Below are 24712 nucleotides of genomic sequence, written 5' to 3'. Positions count from 1 at the left end.
TGCAAGGGGATGGCGTGAAGTGGAGTGGAGTGGAATGCAGTTAAGTGTAGAGGAGTGTAAAGCAGTGGAATGCAATTGGATGTAACGAAATGTAGTGGAGTGGACTGGAGTAGAATGGAAGGAAATGGAACGGAGCAGAGCCTAGCAGAGCTGAATGGAGTGGAACAGAAAGAAAAGGAACAGAACAGAACGGGAGCTGAGACTGTGCCACTGCACTCCATGCTGAGTGACAGAGTGAGATACTCTCAAAAGAAAGGAAAAGAATGCAATGGAGTACAACAGAAAGGAAAGGAACGGAATGGAATGGAATGGAATAGAATGGAGTAGAATGGAATGGAATGGAGTGGATTGGAGTGAAGTGGAGTGGAGTGGAATGGAATGGAGAGAAATGGAATGGGATGGAATGGAAAGGAATGAACCGGAGTTGATTGAGGTGGAGAGGATAGCAGTGGAATGGAGAGGAATGGAATGAGAAGGAGTGGAATTGGGAGGAGAGCATTGCAGCAAAGTGGAGGAGTGGAATGGAGTGGAATGGATTTGGATGTAATTGAATGTAGTGGAGTGGAGTAGAGTTGAGTGGAACGGAGGAGAATAGAATAGAATTGAAAGTAATGGAATGGAAAGCAGTGGAAGGGAATGGAATGCAAAGAATGGAGTGGAGTGGAAAGGAGTAGAATGGAATGGAGTGGAACGGAATGGAATGGAATAGAACGGAATGGATTGGAGTGGGAAAGATTGGAGTGCAGTGGAATGGAGTGGAATAGAATGGAGTGGAGTGGAGTGGAGGGAAGAGGAATGGAGTAGAATGGAATGGAATGGAAAGGAATGGAATGGAATGGAGTGGGTTGGAAAGGGAGTGGAGTGGATTAGAATGGATTGGAATGGAATGGAATGGAGTGACGTGGAATAGTTTGGAAAGGAATGGCATGGAATGGAGTAGAGTGGAATGGAGGGGAATGGAATGGAATGGAATTGAGTGGAATGGAGTGGAATGGAGTGGAGTGGAGAGGAATGGAATGGAGTGGAAATGTCTGAAAGGAGTGGAATGGAGTGGAGTGGAATGCAATGGAGTAGATTGGAATGAAGTGGAAAGGAATGGAAGGTAGACAAGTAGAGTAGAATGGAGTGGATTGGAATGGAGGGGAGCAGAGTGGAGTTAACAGCAGTGGATTGGAATACAGTGAATGGAGTAGAGTGGAAGGGAGTGTAATTATATGGAATGGAATGGATTGGATTGGAGTGGAAGGGAGTGGAGTGGAGTTGAAAGTAGAGGAATCGAAAGAAGTGGAAAGGAGTGGAGTAGAGTGGATTAGAGTGGATTGGAATGGAATGGAGTGGAGTGGAATGGTGTGGAAACGAATGGAAGGGAGGGGAGTGGAATGGAACGAAATGGAATGGAATGTAGTGGAATGGAGAGGAGTGGAGTGGACTGGAGTGGAATGTAATCGAATGCAGTGTACTGGAGTGGAATGTATTTGAGAGGAGTGTAATGGACAGGAATTGACTGGAGTGGAGTGGAGTGAAATACATCGGAATGGCATGGAATAGAATGGAATGGTGGGGAATGGAATGCAGTGGAGTGGAGTCGATTGGAGTGGTGAGGAATAGAACGGAGTGGCATGGAAAGGAGCACAGTGGAATGCAATAGAGTGGAGTGGATTGGAAAGGGGTGGAGTGGAGTGACGATGGGTGAAGTGGAATGGAACGGAGTGGAGTGCAGAGGAGTCTCATGGAATGGAAAGGAATGGAACGCAATGGAAGCTGAGATTGTACCACTGCGCTCCAGGAAGGGTGACAGAGTGTGATACTCTCGAAAGAAAGGAATGGAATGGAATGCAGTGGAATGCAATGGAATGCAATGGGGTGCATTGGAGTGGAGTGGAGTGAAGTGAAGTGGATTGGAGTGGAATGGAGAGGAATGGAACGGAGTGGAATGGATTGAAGTGGACTGGAGTGGGGTGGAGATGGGTGCAATGGAATGGAGCGAAATGGAATCAGATGCAGTGAAATGAAGTAGAGAGGAGTGCAGTAGAGTGGAAAGGAGTGCAATGGAGTGGAATGGAATGGGAAGTAATGGAAAGTAGTGGAGTGGATGGAACGGAAAGGAAAGGAGCGGAGCGGAGTGGAATGGAACGGAGCGGGAGGTGGGATGGGGCCACTGCACTCCAGGCTGGCTGGCTGACTGAGGTATTCTCGAAATAAAGGAATGGACTGGAATGCCGTAGAATGGAATGGAACGGAGTGGAGTGGAGTGGAATGGAGTGAGTTGGAGCAGAGTGGAATTGAATGAAATGCAGTGGAGTGCAGTGGAGTGCATTGCAGTGGAATGGAGCAGAATGGAATGGAAAGGAGTGGATTAGACAAGAATGGAGTGCACTGGAGAGGAGACGATAGGAATGCAGTGGAATGGAATTGGATGTAATGGAACGTAGAGGAGTGGAGTGGAATGGAGTGGGCCAGAGTGGAATGGAATGGAATGCAATGGAAAGGAATGGAGTGGAATAGAATGGAATGGAATGGAATGGAATGGAGTGGAATGAAATGTAGTGGAGTGGAGTGAAATGGAGTGGAATGGAATGGAGTGGAGTGGAGTGGAATGTGATAGAATGGAGAGTAGGGGAATGGAGCAGAATAGAATATAGTGCAGCAGAACGGAGTGGAGTGGAATGGAATCAAATGGAGTGGAATGGAGCAGAGTGGAATGGATTGGAGTGCAATAGACTAGAATTGAGTGTAGTGTAGTGGAGTTTAGTGGAAGGGACTGGAATGGAGTGGAGTGGCAGGGAATTGAGAGGAATGGAATGGAATGGAATGGAATGGAATGGAATAGAATTGAATGCAACGGAATTAAAGGAATGCAATGGAATGCAATGGAATAGAATGCAATGGAATGTATAGTTGACATGTAATATGAGCTGAGATTGTGAAACTGCACTCCAGCCAGTGTGACATAGTGATATCCTGTCGTAAGAAGTGAATGGAATGCAATGGAGTGAAATGAAATGGAATGAAATGGAACGGAGTGGAGTGGAACGGAATGGAATGGAATGGAAGCGAATGAAGTGGAGTGGAGTGGGGTGGAGTGGAATGAAATGGAATGCAGTGGACTGTAATGGCATGGACTGGAAAGAAGTAGAGTGGAATGGAGTGGAATGGAATGGACTGTCATAGAATGGAGTGGAATTGAATGCAATGGAGTGGATTGGAAAGGAATGGAAAGGAGTAGAGTGGAGTAGAGTGGTGTGGAGTGGAGTGTAATGGAGCTGAATGTACTTCAATGGAGTACAATGGAATGGAACGGAGTGGAATGGAATGGAATGATATGAGGTGGATTGGAGTGGAATGTAGTGGAGTGGAATGGAATGGAATAGAATGGAATGGAGTAGAGTGTAATTTAATGCAGTGGCGATAAGTGGAATGGAATGGAATGCATTGGAGTAGAGTGGAGTGGAATGGAATGGAATGGAGTGGAGTGGAGGGGAGTGGAGTGGAATGGAATTGAGTGAAGTGGAGTGCAGTTGAATGGAATATCGTGGTGTGGAGTGGAGTGGAAGTGAATGGAGTGAATAGGAGTGGAATGGAGTGGAAGGTAACGGAGTGGAATGGAGTCGAATGGAGTGGAATGGAGTAGAGTGGATTAGAGTGGAATGGTGTCGAACGGACTGGAATGGAATGGAATGGAGTGGAATGGAATTGAATCAAATGGAATGGAGTGGAGTGGAATGGAGTGGAGTGGAGTGGAGTGGAATGAAATGAAATGGAAGGGAGTGGAGAGAAACGCAGTTGATTGGAGTGGAATGGAGTGGAATGGAATGAAGTGGAAAGGAGTGGAACGGAGTGAAATTGAATTTAGTGGACTGGAGTGTAATGGAGTTAAATGGAATGGAATGGAATGGAGTGGAATGGAATGGAATGGAGTGGAGTGGAATGGAATAGAATGGAATGGAATGGAATAGAATGGAAGGGAGTGGAGTGGAGAGGAGTGGAATGGATTGGAGTGAAGTGGAGTGGAATGGAATTGAGTGGAGCGGAGAGGAAAGGAATGGAATGGAGTGGAGTGGAATGGCATGGAATGGAGTGGAATGGAATGGATAGTAGTGGAGTGGAGTGGAGTGGATTGGAGTGTAGTGGAAGGGAATGGAGTGCAGTGTAATGGACTGGAATGGAGCAGAGCAGAATGGAGTGGACTGGAGTGGAGTGGAATGGAATGGGATGGAATGGAATGGGAGCTGAGATTTTACCAATGTGCTCTAGGCAGGGTGACTGAGTGTCATACTCTGAAAAGAAAGGAATGGAATGGAACGCAGTGGAATGGAATGGAACAGAGTGGACATTAGTGGAGTGGAATGTGGAGGAATGGAATGAAATGGAACGTAATGGCATGAATTGGAGTGGTGTGGGGTGGAATGGATTATAGTGGAATGGGGTGGAAAGGAATGGGATGGAGTGGAATGAAGTGGAGTGCAGTGGAGTGGAACGGAGTTGAATGGCCTAGAATTGAGTGGACAGTAGTGGAATGTAACGGAATGCAATGGAATCCATTGTAATAGAATATAATACAATGGAAAGTTGAGATGTAGTGTGAGCTGAGATTGTGAAACTGCACTCCAGACTGGGTGACACGTCATATCCTGTGGATAGAAAGGAATGGAATGCAATAGAGTGAAATGGAATGGAGTGGAATGGAATTGAATGGAATGGAGTGGAGTGGAGTCCAATGGAGACGGATGGAATGGGACGGAGTGGAATGGAACGGAGTGGAGTGCAGTATCGTGGAGTGAAATAGAGTGGAATGCAATGGGTTGGAATGGAATGCAATGGACTGCTGAAAGGAAATGTGAGCTGGTATTGTTCCACTGCACCCCAGCCTTTGTGACGGAAAGAAATCCTGGGGAAAAAAAGGAATGGAATGGAATGGAATGGAATGGAATGGAATGGAATGGAATGGAATGGAGTGGAATGGAATGGAATGGAGGGGAGTGGAGTGGTGTGGAGAGGAGTGTAGTGGAGTGGAGTGAAATGGAGTGGAGTGTCGTGGAGGAGAGTGGAATGGAGTGGAATGGAATGGAGAGGAAAGGAACGGAGTGGAGTGGAATGGAACGGAGTGGAGTGGAATGGAATCCAATGGAATGAAATGGAACTGAATCGAATGGAATGAAGAAATATGTGCAGTGATTTGGCCACTGCGCTGGAGCCTGCGTGACAGAGGGAGACCCTGTCGATAAAACAGAGTGGAATGGAAGGGATTGGAAAGGAATGGAATGGAACGTGTTGGAGTGGAATGGAGTGGAATTGAGTGGAGTGGAGTGCACTGGAATGGAGTGGAATGCAATGGAATGTAATGGAATGATGAAATGATATGTGAGCTGAGATTGTGCCACTGCACTCCACGCTGGGTGACAGAGTGAGATACTCTTGAAAGAAAGAAATGGAATGGAAAGAATTTTTAATTGGGTGGATTCGAGTGGACTGAAGTAGAGTGCAGTGGAATGGAGAGGAATGGAATGGAATGGAATCGGATGTAAAGGAATGGAATGATGTAGAGTGGAGTGGTGAGGAGTGTGGTGCTGTGGAATGGAGCAGAAAGTAATGGGATGCTGTGGAGTGGAGTGCAGTGCAGTGGAGTGGAGAGAAGTGCAATGGCGTGGAATGGAATCGGATGTAAAGGAACGTACTGGAGTGGAGTGGAGTGGAAAGGAGTGGAATGGAATGGAATTGAATGTAATGGAGAGCAAAGGAATGGAATGGGATGCAATGGAATTTAATGCAATAGAATGCAGTTCAATAGAGAGTTGACATGTAATGTGAGCTGAGATTGTGCCTAAGCTCTCCAGGCTGTTTGACACAGTGATATCGTGTCGAAAGAATGGAATGGAATGCAGTGGTGTGAAATGGAATGGAATGTAGTGGACAGGAGTAGAATGGAGTGGAGTGAAGAGGAACAGAGTGGAATGGAATGGGATGCAGTGGAATGGAATGCAGTGGAGTGGAGTGAAATAGAAAGAAATGGAATGGGATGGAATGGAATGCAATGGAATGGAGAAGAGAAATGTGAGCTGAGATTGTGTGACTACACTCCAGCCTTAGTGACCGAGAGAGATTCTGTGGAAGGAAAGAACTGATTTCAAAGGAGTGGAATGGAAGGGAATGTAGTACAGTGGAGTAGAGTGGAATGGAGTGAAACAGAATAGAATGGAGTGGAATGCAATGGAATGGAATGGAATGGAGTGGAGTGGAATAGAGAGGAGTGCACTGCAATGGAGTGGAGTGCAGTGGAAGGGAGTGGAATGCAATGGAATGTAGTGGAGTGCAGTGGAGTGGAATGGAATGGAGTGGACAGGAGTGGAAGGAGTAGAGTGGACTGGAATGGAATAGAATGGAACAGAATGCAGTTGAGTGGAGGGGAGTGGAGGTGAGTGGAGTGGCATGGAGTGGAATGGAATGGAATGGAGTGAAATGGAATCCAATGGATTGGAATGGAGTGGAGTGGAGTGGAGTGGAATGGAGAGGAGTCGAATGGAATGGAAGGGAATGCAACGGAACGCAGTGGTGTGGATTGGAATGCAGTGAAATGGAGTACTATGGAATCTAAAGGAGTGGAGTGGAGTCTAGTGGAGTGGAATGTAACGGAACCAAATGGAATGGAATGGCACGGAATGGAGTGGAGTAGAGTGGAGTGGGAAGGAAGGGAGATGAGTGGAATGGAGAGGAATGGAATGGAGTGGAGTGGATTGGATTGGAATGAACTGGAATGGAGAGGAATGGAATGAAGTGGAACGGAATGGACTGCAATGGAATTGAATGGAGTGAAATGGAGAGGAGTGGAGTGGAGTGGAATGGAGTGGAAATGAATGGAATGGAGTGGAATGGAAGGGAATGGAGACAAGTGGATAGGAATTGAATGAAGCAGATTGGAGTGGAGTGGAGTGGAGTGGCATGGAATGGAATGAAGTGGAAGGGAATGCAATGGAGTGGAATGTAATGGAATAAAATGGAATGGAGTGGAATGGAGAGGAATGGAGTGGAGTGGAGTGGAATCGAGGGGAGTAAGAGGAAGAGAATGGAAGGGAATCGAAAGGAGGGAAGTGCAATTGTGTGGAGTGGAGTGGAGATGAAAGGAGTGGAGTGATGTGGAGTCGAGAGGAAAGGAATGGAATGGAATGGAATGGAGTTTAGTGGAGTGGAATGGAGTGGAAGGTAATGGAGTGGAATGAAAAGGAGTGGATTGGAATGGAGTGGAATGGAATGGAATGGAAGAGAGTGGAGTAGAATGGAGTGGGTTGCAGAGGAGTGGAATGGAGTGGAATGGAAGGGAACGGAAAGGAATGTGGTGGAAAGGAATGGAATGGAGTGGATTGAAATTGAATGGAAAGGATTGGAGTGCAGTGGACTGGAGGGGAGTGGAATAAAATGGAGTATAGTGCAGTGGAATGGAGTGGACTGGAGTTTAGATGAGTGGAGTGGACTGAAATGTAATGGAATGGAGTGGAGTGGAATGTTGTGGAGTGGGGTGTAAAGGAATGGAACAGAATGGAATGGAGAGGAATGGAGTGGCATGTAGTGGAGTGGAGTGAAGTGGAAAGGAATGGAATTGAATGGAATTGAATGGAGTGGAGTGGAGCTCAATAGAATGGAGTGGAGTGGAGTGGAATGCATTGGAGTAGATTTTAGCGGAATGGAGTGTAGTGGAATGGAATGGAATGGCATGGAATGGAATGGATCGGAAGCGGAGATTGTGCGACTGTGCTCCACGCTATGTGACAGAGTGAGATAACATTGAAAGAAAGGAATGGAATGGAATGGAATGGAGTGGACTGCATGGGAACAGAGTGGAGTGAAGTGGAGTGGCCTGGAATGGAGAGAACTGGAATGAGATGGAATGGAATGGATTGAAATGGAGCGGAGTGAGGTGGAGCGGAATACAGTGCAATGGAGATGAATGCAAGGGGATGGCGTGAAGTGGAGTGGAGTGGAATGCAGTTAAGTGTAGAGGAGTGTAAAGCAGTGGAATGCAATTGGATGTAACGCAATGTAGTGGAGTGGACTGGAGTAGAATGGAAGGAAATGGAACGGAGCAGAGCCTAGCAGAGCTGAATGGAGTGGAACGGAAAGAAAAGGAACAGAACAGAACGGGAGCTGAGACTGTGCCACTGCACTCCATGCTGAGTGACAGAGTGAGATACTCTCAAAAGAAAGGAAAAGAATGCAATGGAGTACAACAGAACGGAATGGAATGGAATAGAATGGAATGGAATAGAATGGAGTAGAAAGGAATGGAGTGGAGTGGATTGGAGTGAAGTGAAGTGGAGTGGAATGGAATGGAGAGAAATGGAATGGGATGGAATGGAAAGGAATGAACTGGAGTTGATTGAGGTGGAGAGGATAGCAGTGGAATGGAGCGGAATGGAATGAGAAGGAGTGGAATTGAGAGGAGAGCATTGCAGCGAAGTGGAGGAGTGGAATGGAGTGGAATGGATTTGGATGTAATGGAATGTAGTGCAGTGGAGTAGAGCTGAGTGGAACGGAGGAGAATGGAATAGAATTGAAAGTAGTGGAATGGAAAGCAGTGGAAGGGAATGGAATGCAAAGAATGGAGTGGAGTGGAAAGGAGTAGAATGGAATGGAGTGGAACGGAATGGAATGGCATAGAACGGAATGGATTGGAGTGGGAAAGATTGGAGTGCAGTGGAATGGAGTGGAATAGAATGGAGTGGAGTGGAGTGGAGGGAAGAGGAATGGAGTAGAATGGAATGGAATGGAAAGGAATGGAATGGAATGGAGTGGCTTGGAAAGGGAGTGGAGTGGATTAGAATGGATTGGAATGGATTGGAATGGAGTGACGTGGAATAGTTTGGAAAGGAATGGCATGGAATGGAGTAGAGTGGAATGGAGGGGAATGGAATGGAATGGAATTGAGTGGAATGGAGTGGAATGGAGTGGAGTGGAGAGGAATGGAATGGAGTGGAAAGGTCTGAAAGGAGTGGAATGGAGTGGAGTGGAATGCAATTGTGTAGATTGGAATGAATTGGAAAGGAATGGAATGTAGACAAGTAGAGTAGAATGGAGTGGATTGGAATGGAGGGGAGCAGAGTGGAGTTAACAGCAGTGGATTGGAATACAGTGAATGGAGTAGAGTGGAAGGGAGTGTAATTATATGGAATGGAATGGATTGGATTGGAGTGGAAGGGAGTGGAGTGGATTTGAAAGTAGAGGAATCGAAAGAAGTGGAAAGGAGTGGAGTAGAGTGGATTAGAGTGGATTGGAATGGAATGGAGTGGAGTGGAATGGTGTGGAAACGAATGGAAGGGAGGGGAGTGGAATGGAACCAAATGGAATGGAATGTAGTGGAATGGAGAGGAGTGGAGTGGACTGGAGTGGAATGTAATCGAACGCAGTGTACTGGAGTGGAATGTGTTTGAGAGGAGTGTAATGGACAGGAATTGACTGGAGTGGAGTGGAGTGAAATACATCGGAATGGCATGGAATAGAATGGAATGGTGGGGAATGGAATGCAGTGGAGTGGAGTCGATTGGAGTGGTGAGGAATAGAACGGAGTGGCATGGAAAGGAGCACAGTGGAATGCAATAGAGTGGAGTGGATTGTAAAGGGGTGGAGTGGAGTGACGATGGGTGAAGTGGAATGGAACGGAGTGGAGTGCAGAGGAGTCTCATGGAATGGAAAGGAATGGAACGCAATGGAAGTTGAGATTGTACCACTGCGCTCCAGGAAGGGTGACAGAGTGTGATACTCTCGAAAGAAAGGAATGGAATGGAATGCAGTGGAATGGAATGGAATGCAATGGGGTGCATTGGAGTGGAGTGGAGTGAAGTGAAGTGGATTGGAGTGGAATGGAGAGGAATGGAACGGAATGGAATGGATTGAAGTGGACTGGAGTGGGGTGGAGATGGGTGCAATGGAATGGAGCGAAATGGAATCAGATGCAGTGAAATGGAGTAGAGAGGAGTGCAGTAGAGTGGAAAGGAGTGCAATGGAGTGGAATGGAATGGGAAGTAATGGAAAGTAGTGGAGTGGATGGAACGGAAAGGAAAGGAGCGGAGCGGAGTGGAATGGAACGGAGCGGGAGGTGGGATGGGGCCACTGCACTCCAGGCTGGCTGGCTGACTGAGGTATTCTCGAAATAAAGGAATGGACTGGAATGCCGTAGAATGGAATGGAACGGAGTGGAGTGGAGTGGAATGGAGTGAGTTGGAGCAGAGTGGAATTGAATGAAATGCAGTGGAGTGCAGTGGAGTGCATTGCAGTGGAATGGAGCAGAATGGAATGGAAAGGAGTGGATTGGACAGGAGTGGAGTGCACTGGAGAGGAGACGATAGGAATGCAGTGGAATGGAATTGGATGTAATGGAACGTAGAGGAGTGGAGTGGAATGGAGTGGGCCAGAGTGGAATGGAATGGAATGCAATGGAAAGGAATGGAGTGGAATAGAATGGAATGGAATGGAATGGAATGGAGTGGAATGAAATGTAGTGGAATGGAGTGAAATGGAGTGGAATGGAATGGAGTGGAGTGGAGTGGAATGTGATAGAATGGAGAGTAGGGGAATGGAGCAGAATGGAATATAGTGCAGCAGAACGGAGTGGAGTGGAATGGAATCAAATGGAGTGGAATGGAGCAGAGTGGAATGGATTGGAGTGCAATAGACTAGAATTGAGTGTAGTGTAGTGGAATTTAGTGGAATGGACTGGAATGGAGTGGAGTGGCAGGGAATTGAGAGGAATGGAATGGAATGGAATGGAATGGAATGGAATGGAATAGATTTGAATGGAACGGAATTAAAAGAATGCAATGGCATGCAATGGAATAGAATGCAATGGAATGTATAGTTGACATGTAATATGAGCTGAGATTGTGAAACTGCACTCCAGGCAGTGTGACATAGTGATATCCTGTCGTAAGAAGTGAATGGAATGAAATGGAGTGAAATGAAATGGAATGAAATGGAACGGAGTGGAGTGGATCGGAATGGAATGGAATGGAAGCGAATGAAGTGGAGTGGAGCGGGGTGGAGTGGAATGAAATGGAATGCAGTGGACTGTAATGGCATGGACTGGAAAGAAGTAGAGTGGAATGGAGTGGAATGGAATGGACTGTCATAGAATGGAGTGGAATTGAATGCAATGGAGTGGATTGGAAAGGAATGGAAAGGAGTAGAGTGGAGTAGAGTGGTGTGGAGTGGAGTGGAATGGAGCTGAATGTACTTCAATGGAGTACAATGGAATGGAACGGAGTGGAATGGAATGGAATGATATGAGGTGGATTGGAGTGGAATGTAGTGGAGTGGAATGGAATGGAATAGAATGGAATGGAGTAGAGTGTAATGGAATGCAGTGGCGATAAGTGGAGTGGAATGGAATGCATTGGAGTAGAGTGGAGTGGAATGGAATGGAATGGAGTGGAGTGGAGGGGAGTGGAGTGGAATGGAATTGAGTGAAGTGGAGTGCAGTTGAATGGAATATCGTGGTGTGGAGTGGAGTGGAAGTGAATGGAGTGAATAGGAGTGGAATGGAGTGGAAGGTAACGGAGTGGAATGGAGTCGAATGGAGTGGAATGGAGTAGAGTGGATTAGAGTGGAATGGTGTCGAACGGACTGGAATGGAATGGAATGGAGTGGAATGGAATTGAATCAAATGGAATGGAGTGGAGTGGAATGGAGTGGAGTGGATTGGAGTGGAATTAAATGAAATGGAAGGGAGTGGAGAGAAACGCAGTTGATTGGAGTGGAGTGGAGTGGAAAGGAATGGAAAGGAGTGGGATGGAGTCGTATGGATTGGAGTGGAATGGAGTGGAATGGAATGAAGTGGAAAGGAGTGGAACGGAGTGAAATTGAATTTAGTGGACTGGAGTGGAATGGAGTTAAATGGAATGGAATGGAATGGAGTGGAATGGAATGGAATGGAGTGGAGTGGAATGGAATAGAATGGAATGGAGTCGAATAGAATTGAAGGGAGTGGAGTGGAGAGGAGTGGAATGGATTGGAGTGAAGTGGAGTGGAATGGAATTGAGTGGAGCGGAGAGGAAAGGAATGGAATGGAGTGGAGTGGAATGGCATGGAATGGAGTGGAATGGAATGGATAGTAGTGGAGTGGAGTGGAGTGGATTGGAGTGTAGTGGAAGGGAATGGAGTGCAGTGTAATGGACTGGAATGGAGCAGAGCAGAATGGAGTGGACTGGAGTGGAGTGGAATGGAATGGGATGGAATGGAATGGGAGCTGAGATTTTACCAATGTGCTCTAGGCAGGGTGACTGAGTGTCATACTCTGAAAAGAAAGGAATGGAATGGAATGCAGTGGAATGGAATGGAACAGAGTGGACATTAGTGGAGTGGAATGTGGAGGAATGGAATGAAATGGAACGTAATGGCATGAATTGGAGTGGTGTGGGGTGGAAGGCATTATAGTGGAATGGGGTGGAAAGGAATGGGATGGAGTGGAATGAAGTGGAGTGCAGTGGAGTGGAACGGAGTTGAATGGCCTAGAATTGAGTGGACCGTAGTGGAATGTAACGGAATGCAATGGAATCCATTGTAATAGAATATAATACAATGGAAAGTTGAGATGTAGTGTGAGCTGGGATTGTGCCACTGCACTCCAGACTGGGTGAGACGTCATATCCTGTGGATAGAAAGGAATGGAATGCAATAGAGTGAAAAGGAATGGAGTGGAATGGAATTGAATGGAATGGAGTGGAGTGGAGTCGAATGGAGACGGATGGAATGGGACGGAGTGGAATGGAACGGAGTGGAGTGCAGTATCGTGGAGTGAAATAGAGTGGAATGCAATGGGTTGGAATGGAATGCAATGGACTGCTGAAAGGAAATGTGAGCTGTTATTGTTCCACTGCACCCCAGCCTTTGTGACGGAAAGAAATCCTGGGGAAAAAAAGGAATGGAATGGAATGGAATGGAATGGAATGGAATGGAATGGAGTGGAATGGAATTTAATGGAGGGGAGTGGAATGGTGTGGAGAGGAGTGTAGTGGAGTGGAGTGAAATGGAGTGGAGTGTCGTGGAGGAGAGTGGAATGGAGTGGAATGGAATGGAGAGGAAAGGAACGGAGGGGAGTGGAATGGAACGGAGTGGAGTGGAATGGAATCCAATGGAATGAAATGCAACTGAATCGAATGGAATGAAGAAATATGTGCAGTAATTTGGCCACTGCGCTGGAGCCTGCGTGACAGAGGGAGATCCTGTCGATAAAACAGAGTGGAATGGAAGGGATTGGAAACGAATGGAATGGAACGTGTTGGAGTGGAGTGGAGTGGAATTGAGTGGAGTGGAGTGCACTGGAATGCAGTGGAATGCAATGGAATGTAATGGAATGATGAAATGACATGTGAGCTGAGATTGTGCCACTGCACTCCACGCTGGGTGACAGAGTGAGATACTCTTGAAAGAAAGAAATCGAATGGAAAGTATTTTTAATTGGGTGGATTCGAGTGGACTGAAGTAGAGTGCAGTGGAATGGAGATGAATGGAATGGAATGGAATCGGATGTAAAGGAATGGAATGAGGTGGAGTGGAGTGGTGAGGAGTGTGGTGCTGTGGAATGGAGCAGAAAGTAATGGGATGCTGTGGAGTGGAGTGCAGTGCAGTGGAGTGGAGAGAAGTGCAATGGCGTGGAATGGAATCGGATGTAAAGGAACGTACTGGAGTGGAGTGGAGTGGAAAGGAGTGGAATGGAATGGAATTGAATGTAATGGAAAGCAAAGGAATGGAATGGGATGCAATGGAATTTAATGCAATAGAATGCAGTTCAATAGAGAGTTGACATGTAATGTGAGCTGAGATTGTGCCTAAGCTCTCCAGGCTGTTTGACACAGTGATATCGTGTCGAAAGAATGGAATGGAATGCAGTGGTGTGAAATGGAATGGAATGTAGTGGACAGGAGTAGAATGGAGTGGAGTGAAGAGGAACAGAGTGGAATGGAATGGGATGCAGTGGAATGGAATGCAGTGGAGTGGAGTGAAATAGAAAGAAATGGAATGGGATGGAATGGAATGCAATGGAATGGAGAAGAGAAATGTGAGCTGAGATTGTGTGACTACACTCCAGCCTTAGTGACCGAGAGAGATTCTGTGGAAGGAAAGAACTGATTTCAAAGGAGTGGAATGGAAGGGAATGTAGTACAGTGGAGTAGAGTGAAATGGAGTGAAACAGAATAGAATGGAGTGGAATGCAATGGAATGGAATGGAATGGAGTGGAGTGGAATAGAGAGGAGTGCACTGCAATGGAGTGGAGTGGAGTGGAAGGGAGTGGAATGCAATGGAATGTAGTGGAGTGCAGTGGAGTGGAATGGAATGGAGTGGACAGGAGTGGAAGGAGTAGAGTGGACTGGAATGGAATAGAATGGAACAGAATGCAGTGGAGTGGAGGGGAGTGGAGGTGAGTGGAGTGGCATGGATTGGAATGGAATGGAATGGAGTGAAATGGAATACAATGGATTGGAATGGAGTGGAGTGGAATGGAGAGGAGTCGAATGGAATGAAAGGGAATGCAACGGAACTCAGTGGTGTTTATTGGAATGCAGTGAAATGGAGTACTATGGAATCTAAAGGAGTGTAGTGGAGTCTAGTGGAGTGGAATGGAATGGAACCAAATGGAATGGAATGGCACGGAATGGAGTGGAGTAGAGTGGAGTGGGAAGGAAGGGAGATGAGTGGAATGGAGAGGAATGGAATGGAGTGGAGTGGATTCGATTGGAATGAACTGGAATGGAGAGGAACGGAATGAAGTGGAGCGGAATGGACTGCAATGGAATTGAATGGAGTGAAATGGAGAGGAGTGGAGTGGAGTGGAACGGAGTGGAAATGAATGGAATGGAGTGGAATGGAAGGGAATGGAGACAAGTGGATAGGAATTGAATGAAGCAGATTGGAGTGGAGTGGAGTGGAGTGGCATGGAATGGAATGAAGTGGAAGGGAATGCAATGGAGTGGAATGTAATGGAATAAAATGGAATGGAGTGGAATGGAGAGGAATGGAGTGGAGTGGAATGGAATCGAGGGGAGTAAGAGGAAGAGAATGGAAGGGAATCGAAAGGAGGGAAGTGCAATTGTGTGGAGTGGAGTGGAGATGAAAGGAGTGGAGTGATGTGGAGTCGAGAGGAAAGGCATGGAATGGAATGGAATGGAGTTAAGTGGAGTGGAATGGAGTGGAAGGTAATGGAGTGGAATGAAAAGGAGTGGATTGGAATGGAGTGGAATGGAATGGAGTGGAAGAGAGTGGAGTAGAATGGAGTGGGTTGCAGAGGAGTGGAATGGAGTGGAATGGAAGGGAACGGAAAGGAATGTAGTGGAAAGGAATGGAATGGAGTGGATTGAAATTAAATGGAAAGGATTGGAGTGCAGTGGACTGGAGGGGAGTGGAATAAAATGGAGTATAGTGCAGTGGAATGGAGTGGACTGGAGTTTAGATAAGTGGAGTGGACTGAAATGGAATGGAATGGAGTGGAGTGGAATGGTGTGGAGTGGGGTGGGAAGGAATGGAACAGAATGGAATGGAGAGGAATGGAGTGGCATGTAGTGGAGTGGAGTGAAGTGGTAAGGAATGGAATTGAATGGAATTGAATGGAGTGGAGTGGAGTGCAATAGAATGGAGTGGAGTGGAGTGGAATGCATTGGAGTAGATTTTAGCAGAATGGAGTGTAGTGGAATGGAATGGAATGGCATGGAATGGAATGGAACGGAAGCGGAGATTGTGCGACTGTGCTCCAGGCTATGTGACAGAGTGAGATAACATTGAAAGAAAGGAATGGAATGGAATGGAATGGAGTGGACTGCATGGGAACAGAGTGGAGTGAAGTGGAGTGGCCTGGAATGGAGAGAACTGGAATGAGATGGAATGGAATGGATTGAAATGGAGCGGAGTGAGGTGGAGCGGAATACAGTGCAATGGAGATGAATGCAAGGGGATGGCGTGAAGTGGAGTGGAGTGGAATGCAGTTAAGTGTAGAGGAGTGTAAAGCAGTGGAATGCAATTGGATGTAACGCAATGTAGTGGAGTGGACTGGAGTAGAATGGAAGGAAATGGAACGGAGCAGAGCCTAGCAGAGCTGAATGGAGTGGAACGGAAAGAAAAGGAAGAGAACAGAACGGGAGCTGAGACTGTGCCACTGCACTCCATGCTGAGTGACAGAGTGAGATACTCTCAAAAGAAAGGAAAAGAATGCAATGGAATACAACAGAACGGAATTGAATGGAATGGAATGGAATGGAATAGAACGGAGTAGAATGGAATGGAATGGAGTGGATTGGAGTGAAGTGGAGTGGAGTGGAATGGAATGGAGAGAAATGGAATGGGATGGAATGGAATGGAATGAACCGGAGTTGATTGAGGTGGAGAGGATAGCAGTGGAATGGAGCGGAATGGAATGAGAAGGAGTGGAATTGAGAGGAGAGCATTGCAGCAAACTGGAGGAGTGGAATGGAGTGGAATGGATTTGGATGTAATGGAATGTAGTGCAGTGGAGTAGAGTTGAGTGGAACGGAGGAGAATAGAATAGAATTGAAAGTAATGGAATGGAAAGCAGTGGAAGGGAATGGAATGCAAAGAATGGAGTGGAGTGGAAAGGAGTAGAAAGGAATGGAGTGGAACGGAATGGAATGGAATACAACGGAATGGATTGGAGTGGGAAAGATTGGCGTGCAGTGGAATGGAGTGGAATAGAATGGAGTGGAGTGGAGTGGAGGGAAGAGGAATGGAGTAGAATGGAATGGAATGGAAAGGAATGGAATGGAATGGAGTGGGTTGGAAAGGGAGTGGAGTGGAATAGAATGGATTGGAATGGAATGGAATGGAGTGACGTGGAATAGTTTGGAAAGGAATGGCATGGGATGGAGTAGAGTGGAATGGCGGGGAATGGAATGGAATGGAATTGACTGGAATGGGGTGGAATGGAGTGGAGTGGAGAGGAATGGAATGGAGTGGAAAGGTCTGAAAGGAGTGGAATGGAGTGGAGTGGAATGCAATGGAGTAGATTGGAATGAAGTGGAAAGGAATGGAATGGAGAGAAGTAGAGTGGAATGAAGTGGATTGGAATGGAGGGGAGCAGAGTGGAGTTAACAGCCGTGGATTGGAATACAGTGGATGGAGTAGAGTGGAAGGGAGTGGAATTATATGGAATGGAATGGATTGGATTGCAGTGGAAGGGAGTGGAGTGGAGTTGAAAGTAGAGGAATCGAAAGAAGTGGAAAGGAGTGGAGTAGAGTGGATTAGAGTGGATTGGAATGGAATGGAGTGGAGTGGAATGGTGTGGAAACGAATGGAAGTGAGGGGAGTGGAATGGAACGAAATGGAATGGAATGTAGTGGAATGGAGAGGAGTGGAGTGGACTGGAGTGGAATGTAAAAGAATGCAGTGTACTGCAGTGGAATGTATTTGAGAGGAGTGTAATGGACAGGAATTGAGTGGAGTGGAGTGGAGTGAAATACATCGGAATGGCATGGAATTGAATGGAATGGTGGGGAATGGAATGCAGTGGAGTGGAGTCGATTGGATCGGTGAGGAATAGAACGGAGTGGCATGGAAAGGAGCACAGTGGAATGCAATAGAGTGGAGTGGATTGGAAAGGGGTGGAGTGGAGTGACGATGGGTGAAGTGGAATGGAATGGTGTGGAGTGCAGAGGAGTCTCATGGAATGGAAAGGAATGGAACGCAATGGAAGCTGAGATTGTACCACTGCGCTCCAGGAAGGGTGACAGAGTGTGATACTCTCGAAAGAAAGGAATGGAATGGAATGCAGTGGAATGCAATGGAATGCAATGGGGTGCATTGGAGTGGAGTGGAGTGAAGTGAAGTGGATTGGAGTGGAATGGAGAGGAATGGAACGGAATGGAATGGATTGAAGTGGACTGGAGTGGTGTGGAGATGGGTGCAATGGAATGGAGCGAAATGGAATCAGATGCAGTGAAATGGAGTAGAGAGGAGTGCAGTAGAGTGGAAAGGAGTGCAATGGAGTGGAATGGAATGGGAAGTAATGGAAAGTAGTGGAGTGGATGGAACGGAAAGGAAAGGAGCGGAGCGGAGTGGAATGGAACGGAGCGGGAGGTGGGATGGGGCCACTGCACTCCAGGCTGGCTGGCTGACTGAGGTATTCTCGAAATAAAGGAATGGACTGGAATGCCGTAGAATGGAATGGAACGGAGTGGAGTGGAGTGGAATGGAGTGAGTTGGAGCAGAGTGGAATTGAATGAAATGCAGTGGAGTGCAGTGGAGTGCATTGCAGTGGAATGGAGCAGAATTGAATGGAAAGGAGTGGATTGGACAGGAGTGGAGTGCACTGGAGAGGAGACGATAGGAATGCAGTGGAATGGAATTGGATTTAATGGAACGTAGAGGAGTGGAGTGGAATGGAGTGGGCCAGAGTGGAATGGAATGGAATGCAATGGAAAGGAATGGAGTGGATTAGAATGGAATGGAATGGAACGGAATGGAGTGGAGTGGAGTGAAATGGAGTGGAATGGAATGGAGTGGAGTGGAGTGGAATGTGATAGAATGGAGAGTAGGGGAATGGAGCAGAATGGAATATAGTGCAGCAGAATGGGGTGGAGTGGAATGGAATCAAATGGAGTGGAATGGAGCAGAGTGGAATGGATTGGAGTGCAATAGACTAGAATTGAGTGTAGTGTAGTGGAATTTAGTGGAATGGACTGGAATGGAGTGGAGTGGCAGGGAATTGAGAGGAATTGAATGGAATGGAATTGAATGGAATGGAATGGAATGGAATAGAATTGAATGCAACGGAATTAAAAGAATGCAATGGAATGCAATGGAATAGAATGCAATGGAATGTATAGTTGACATGTAATATGAGCTGAGATTGTGAAACTGCACTCCAGCCAGTGTGACATAGTGATATCCTGTCGTAAGAAGTGAATGGAATGCAATGGAGTGAAATGAAATGGAATGAAATGGAATGGAGTGGAGTGGAACGGAATGGAATGGAATGGAAGCGAATGAAGTGGAGTGGAGCGGGGTGGAGTGGAATGAAATGGAATGCAGTGGACTGTAATGGCATGGACTGGAAAGAAGTAGAGTGGAATGGAGTGGAATGGAATGGACTGTCATAGAATGGAGTGGAATTGAATGCAATGGAGTGGATTGGAAAGGAATGGAAAGGAGTAGGGTGGAGTAGAGTGGTGTGGAGTGGAGTGGAATGGAGCTGAATGTACTTCAATGGAGTACAATGGAATGGAACGGAGTGGAATGGAATGGAATGATATGAGGTGGATTGGAGTGGAATGTAGTGGAGTGGAATGGAATGGAATAGAATGGAATGGAGTAGAGTGTAATGGAATGCAGTGGCGATAAGTGGAGTGGAATGGAATGCATTGGAGTAGAGTGGAGTGGAATGGAATGGAATGGAGTGGAGTGGAGGGGAGTGGAGTGGAATGGAATTGAGTGAAGTGGAGTGCAGTTGAATGGAATATCGTGGTGTGGAGTGGAGTGGAAGTGAATGGAGTGAATAGGAGTGGAATGGAGTGGGAGGTAACGGAGTGGAATGGAGTCGAATGGAGTGGAATGGAGTAGAGTGGATTAGAGTGGAATGGTGTCGAACGGACTGGAATGGAATGGAATGGAGTGGAATGGAATTGAATCAAATGGAATGGAGTGGAGTGGAATGGAGTGGAGTGGAGTGGAATTAAATGAAATGGAAGGGAGTGGAGAGAAACGCAGTTGATTGGAGTGGAGTGGAGTGGAAAGGAATGGAAAGGAGTGGGATGGAGTCGTATGGATTGGAGTGGAATGGAGTGGAATGGAATGAAGTGGAAAGGAGTGGAACGGAGTGAAATTGAATTTAGTGGACTGGAGTGGAATGGAGTTCAATGGAATGGAATGGAATGGAGTGGAATGGAATGGAATGGAGTGGAGTGGAATGGAATAGAATGGAATGGAATGGAATAGAATGGAAGGGAGTGGAGTGGAGAGGAGTGGAATGGATTGGAGTGAAGTGGAGTGGAATGGAATTGAGTGGAGCGGAGAGGAAAGGAATGGAATGGAGTGGAGTGGAATGGCATGGAATGGAGTGGAATGGAATGGATAGTAGTGGAGTGGAGTGGAGTGGATTGGAGTGTAGTGGAAGGGAATGGAGTGCAGTGTAATGGACTGGAATGGAGCAGAGCAGAATGGAGTGGACTGGAGTGGAGTGGAATGGAATGGGATGGAATGGAATGGGAGCTGAGATTTTACCAATGTGCTCTAGGCAGGGTGACTGAGTGTCATACTCTGAAAAGAAAGGAATGGAATGGAACGCAGTGGAATGGAATGGAACAGAGTGGACATTAGTGGAGTGGAATGTGGAGGAATGGAATGAAATGGAACGTAATGGCATGAATTGGAGTGGTGTGGGGTGGAATGGATTATAGTGGAATGGGGTGGAAAGGAATGGGATGGAGTGGAATGAAGTGGAGTGCAGTGGAGTGGAACGGAGTTGAATGGCCTAGAATTGAGTGGACAGTAGTGGAATGTAACGGAATGCAATGGAATCCATTGTAATAGAATATAATACAATGGAAAGTTGAGATGTAGTGTGAGCTGAGATTGTGAAACTGCACTCCAGACTGGGTGACACGTCATATCCTGTGGATAGAAAGGAATGGAATGCAATAGAGTGAAATGGAATGGAGTGGAATGGAATTGAATGGAATGGAGTGGAGTGGAGTCGAATGGAGACGGATGGAATGGGACGGAGTGGAATGGAACGGAGTGGAGTGCAGTATCGTGGAGTGAAATAGAGTGGAATGCAATGGGTTGGAATGGAATGCAATGGACTGCTGAAAGGAAATGTGAGCTGTTATTGTTCCACTGCACCCCAGCCTTTGTGACGGAAAGAAATCCTGGGGAAAAAAAGGAATGGAATGGAATGGAATGGAATGGAATGGAATGGAATGGAATGGAATGGAATGGAGTGGAATGGAATGGAATGGAGGGGAGTGGAGTGGTATGGAGAGGAGTGTAGTGGAGTGGAGTGAAATGGAGTGGAGTGTCGTGGAGGAGAGTGGAATGGAGTGGAATGGAATGGAGAGGAAAGGAACGGAGTGGAGTGGAATGGAACGGAGTGGAGTGGAATGGAATCCAATGGAATGAAATGCAACTGAATCGAATGGAATGAAGAAATATGTGCAGTGATTTGGCCACTGCGCTGGAGCCTGCGTGACAGAGGGAGATCCTGTCGATAAAACAGAGTGGAATGGAAGGGATTGGAAAGGAATGGAATGGAACGTGTTGGAGTGGAGTGGAGTGGAATTGAGTGGAGTGGAGTGCACTGGAATGGAGTGGAATGCAATGGAATGTAATGGAATGATGAAATGATATGTGAGCTGAGATTGAGCCACTACACTCCACGCTGGGTGACAGAGTGAGATACTCTTGAAAGAAAGAAATGGAATGGAAAGAATTTTTAATTGGGTGGATTCGAGTGGACTGAAGTAGAGTGCAGTGGAATGGAGAGGAATGGAATGGAATGGAATCGGATGTAAAGGAATGGAATGATGTGGAATGGAGTGGTGAGAAGTGTGGTGCTGTGGAATGGAGCAGAAAGTAATGGGATGCTGTGGAGTGGAGTGAAGTGCAGTGGAGTGCAGAGAAGTGCAATGGCGTGGAATGGAATCAGATGTAAAGGAACGTACTGGAGTGGAGTGGAGTGGAAAGGAGTGGAATGGAATGGAATTGAATATAGTGGAAAGCAAAGGAATGGAATGGGATGCAATGGAATTTAATGCAATAGAATGCAGTTCAATAGAGAGTTGAGATGTAATGTGAGCTGAGATTGTGCCTAAGCTCTCCTGGCTGTTTGACACAGTGATATCGTGTCGAAAGAATGGAATGGAATGCAGTGGTGTGAAATGGAATGGAATGTAGTGGACAGGAGTAGAATGGAGTGGAGTGAAGAGGAACAGAGTGGAATGGAATGGGATGCAGTGGAATGGAATGTAGTGGAGTGGAGTGAAATAGAAAGAAATGGAATGGGATGGAATGGAATGCAATGGAATGGAGAACAGAAATGTGAGCTGAGATTGTGTGACTACACTCCAGCCTTAGTGACCGAGAGAGATTCTGTGGAAGGAAAGGACTGATTTCAAAGGAGTGGAATGGAAGGGAATGTAGTACAGTGGAGTAGAGTGGTATGGAGTGAAAGAGAATAGAATGGAGTGGAATGCAATGGAATGGAATGGAATGGAGTGGAGTGGAATAGAGAGGAGTGCCCGGCAATGGAGTGGAGTGGAGTGGAAGGGAGTGGAATGCAATGGAATGCAGTGGAGTGCAGTGGAGTGGAATGGAATGGAGTGGACAGTAGTGGAAGGAATAGAGTGGACTGGAATGGAATAGAATGGAACAGAATGCAGTGGAGTGGAGGGGAGTGGAGGTGAGTGGTGTGGCATGGAGTGGAATGGAATGGAATGGAGTGAAATGGAATCCAATGGAGTCTATTGGTGTAGAGTGGAGTGGAGTGGAATGGAGAGGAGTCGAATGGAATGGAAGGGAATGCAACGGAACGCAGTGGTGTGGATTAGAATGCAGTGAAATGGAGTACTATGGAATCTAAAGGAATGGAGTGGAGTCCAGTGGAGTGGAATGGAATGGCACGGAATGGAGTGGAGTAGAGTGGAGTGGGAAGGAAGGGAGATGAGTGGAATGGAGAGGAATGGAATGGAGTGGAGTGGATTGGATTGGAATGAACTGGAATGGAGAGGAATGGAATGAAGTGGAACGGAATGGACTGCAATGGAATTGAATGGAGTGAAATGGAGAGGAGTGGAGTGGAGTGGAATGGAGTGGAAATGAATGGAATGGAGTGGAATGGAAGGGAATGGAGACAAGTGGATAGGAATTGAATGCAGCAGATTGGAGTGGAGTGGAGTGGAGTGGCATGGAATGGAATGAAGTGGAAGGGAATGCAATGGAGTGGAATGTAATGGAATAAAATGGAATGGAGTGGAATGGAGAGGAATGGAGTGGAGTGGAGTGGAATGGAGGGGAGTAAGAGGAAGAGAATGGAATGGAATCGAAAGGAGGGAAGAGTAATTGTGTGGAGTGGAGTGGAGATGAAAAGAGTGGAGTGACGTGGAGTCGAGAGGAAAGGAATGGAATGGAATCGAATGGAGTTAAGTGGAGTGGAATGGAGTGGAAGGTAATGGAGTGGAATGAAAAGGAGTGGATTGGAATGGAGTGGAATGGAATGGAGTGGAACGGAGTGGAGTAGAATGGAGTGGGTTGCAGAGGAGTGGAATGGAGTGGAATGGAAGGGAACGGAAAGGAATGTAGTGGAAAGGAATGGAATGGAGTGGATTGAAATTGAATGGAAAGGATTGGAGTGCAGTGGACTGGAGGGGAGTGGAATAAAGTGGAGTATAGTGCAGTGGAATGGAGTGGACTGGAGTGGAGATGAGTGGAGTGGACTGAAATGGAATGGAATGGAGTGGAGTGGAATGGTGTGGAGTGGGGTGGAAAGGAATGGAACAGAATGGAATGGAGAGGAATGGAGTGGCATGAAGTGGAGTGGAGTGAAGTGGAAAGGAATGGAATTGAATGGAGTGGAGTGGAGTGCAATAGAATGGAATGGAGTGGAGTGGAATGCAGTGGAGTAGATTTTAGCGGAATGGAGTGTAGTGGAATGGAATGGAATGCCATGGAATGGAATGGAACGGAAGCGCAGATCGTGCGACTGTGCTCCAGGCTATGTGACAGAGTGAGATAACATTGAAAGAAAGGAATGGAATGGAATGGAATGGAGTGGACTGCATGGGAACAGAGTGGAGTGAAGTGGAGTGGCCTGGAATGGAGAGAACTGGAATGAGATGGAATGGAATGGATTGAAATGGAGCGGAGTGAGGGGGAGCGGAATACAGTGCAATGGAGATGAATGCAAGGGGATGGCGTGAAATGGAGTGGAGTGGAATGCAGTTAAGTGTAGAGGAGTGTAAAGCAGTGGAATGCAATTGGATGTAACGCAATGTAGTGGAGTGGACTGGAGTAGAATGGAAGGAAATGGAAAGGAGCAGAGCCTAGCAGAGCTGAATGCAGTGGAACGGAAAGAAAAGGAACAGAAGAGAACGGGAGCTGAGACTGTGCCACTGCACTCCATGCTGAGTGACAGAGTGAGATACTCTCGAAAAAAAGGAAAAGAATGCAATGGAGTACAACAGAACGGAATGGAATGGAAAGGAATGGAATGGAATAGAATGGAGTAGAATGGAATGGAATGGAGTGGATTGGAGTGAAGTGGAGTGGAGTGGAATGGAATGGAGAGAAATGGAATGGGATGGAATGGAATGCAACTGAATGAACCGGAGTTGATTGAGGTGGAGAGGATAGCAGTGGAATGGAGCGGAATGGAATGAGAAGGAGTGGAATTGAGAGGAGAGCATTGCAGCAAACTGGAGGAGTGGAATGGAGTGGAATGGATTTGGATGTAATGGAATGTAGTGCAGTGGAGTAGAGTTGAGTGGAACGGAGGAGAATAGAATAGAATTGAAAGTAATGGAATGGAAGCAGTGGAAGGGAATGGAATGCAAAGAATGGAGTGGAGTGGAAAGGAGTAGAATGGAATGGAGTGGAACGGAATGGAATGGAATAGAATGGAATGGATTGGAGTGGGAAAGATTGGAGTGCAGTGGAACGGAGTAGAATAGAATGGAGTGGAGTGGAGGGAAGAGGAACGGAGTAGAATGGAATGTAATGGAAAGGAATGGAATG

Source organism: Pongo pygmaeus, chromosome Y (assembly GCF_028885625.2).
Source record: "Pongo pygmaeus isolate AG05252 chromosome Y, NHGRI_mPonPyg2-v2.0_pri, whole genome shotgun sequence".
NCBI classification, from domain to species: Eukaryota; Metazoa; Chordata; class Mammalia; order Primates; family Hominidae; genus Pongo; species Pongo pygmaeus.
The sequence above is the reverse complement of the archived record's forward strand: the minus strand, read 5'-3'. Positions refer to the sequence as shown.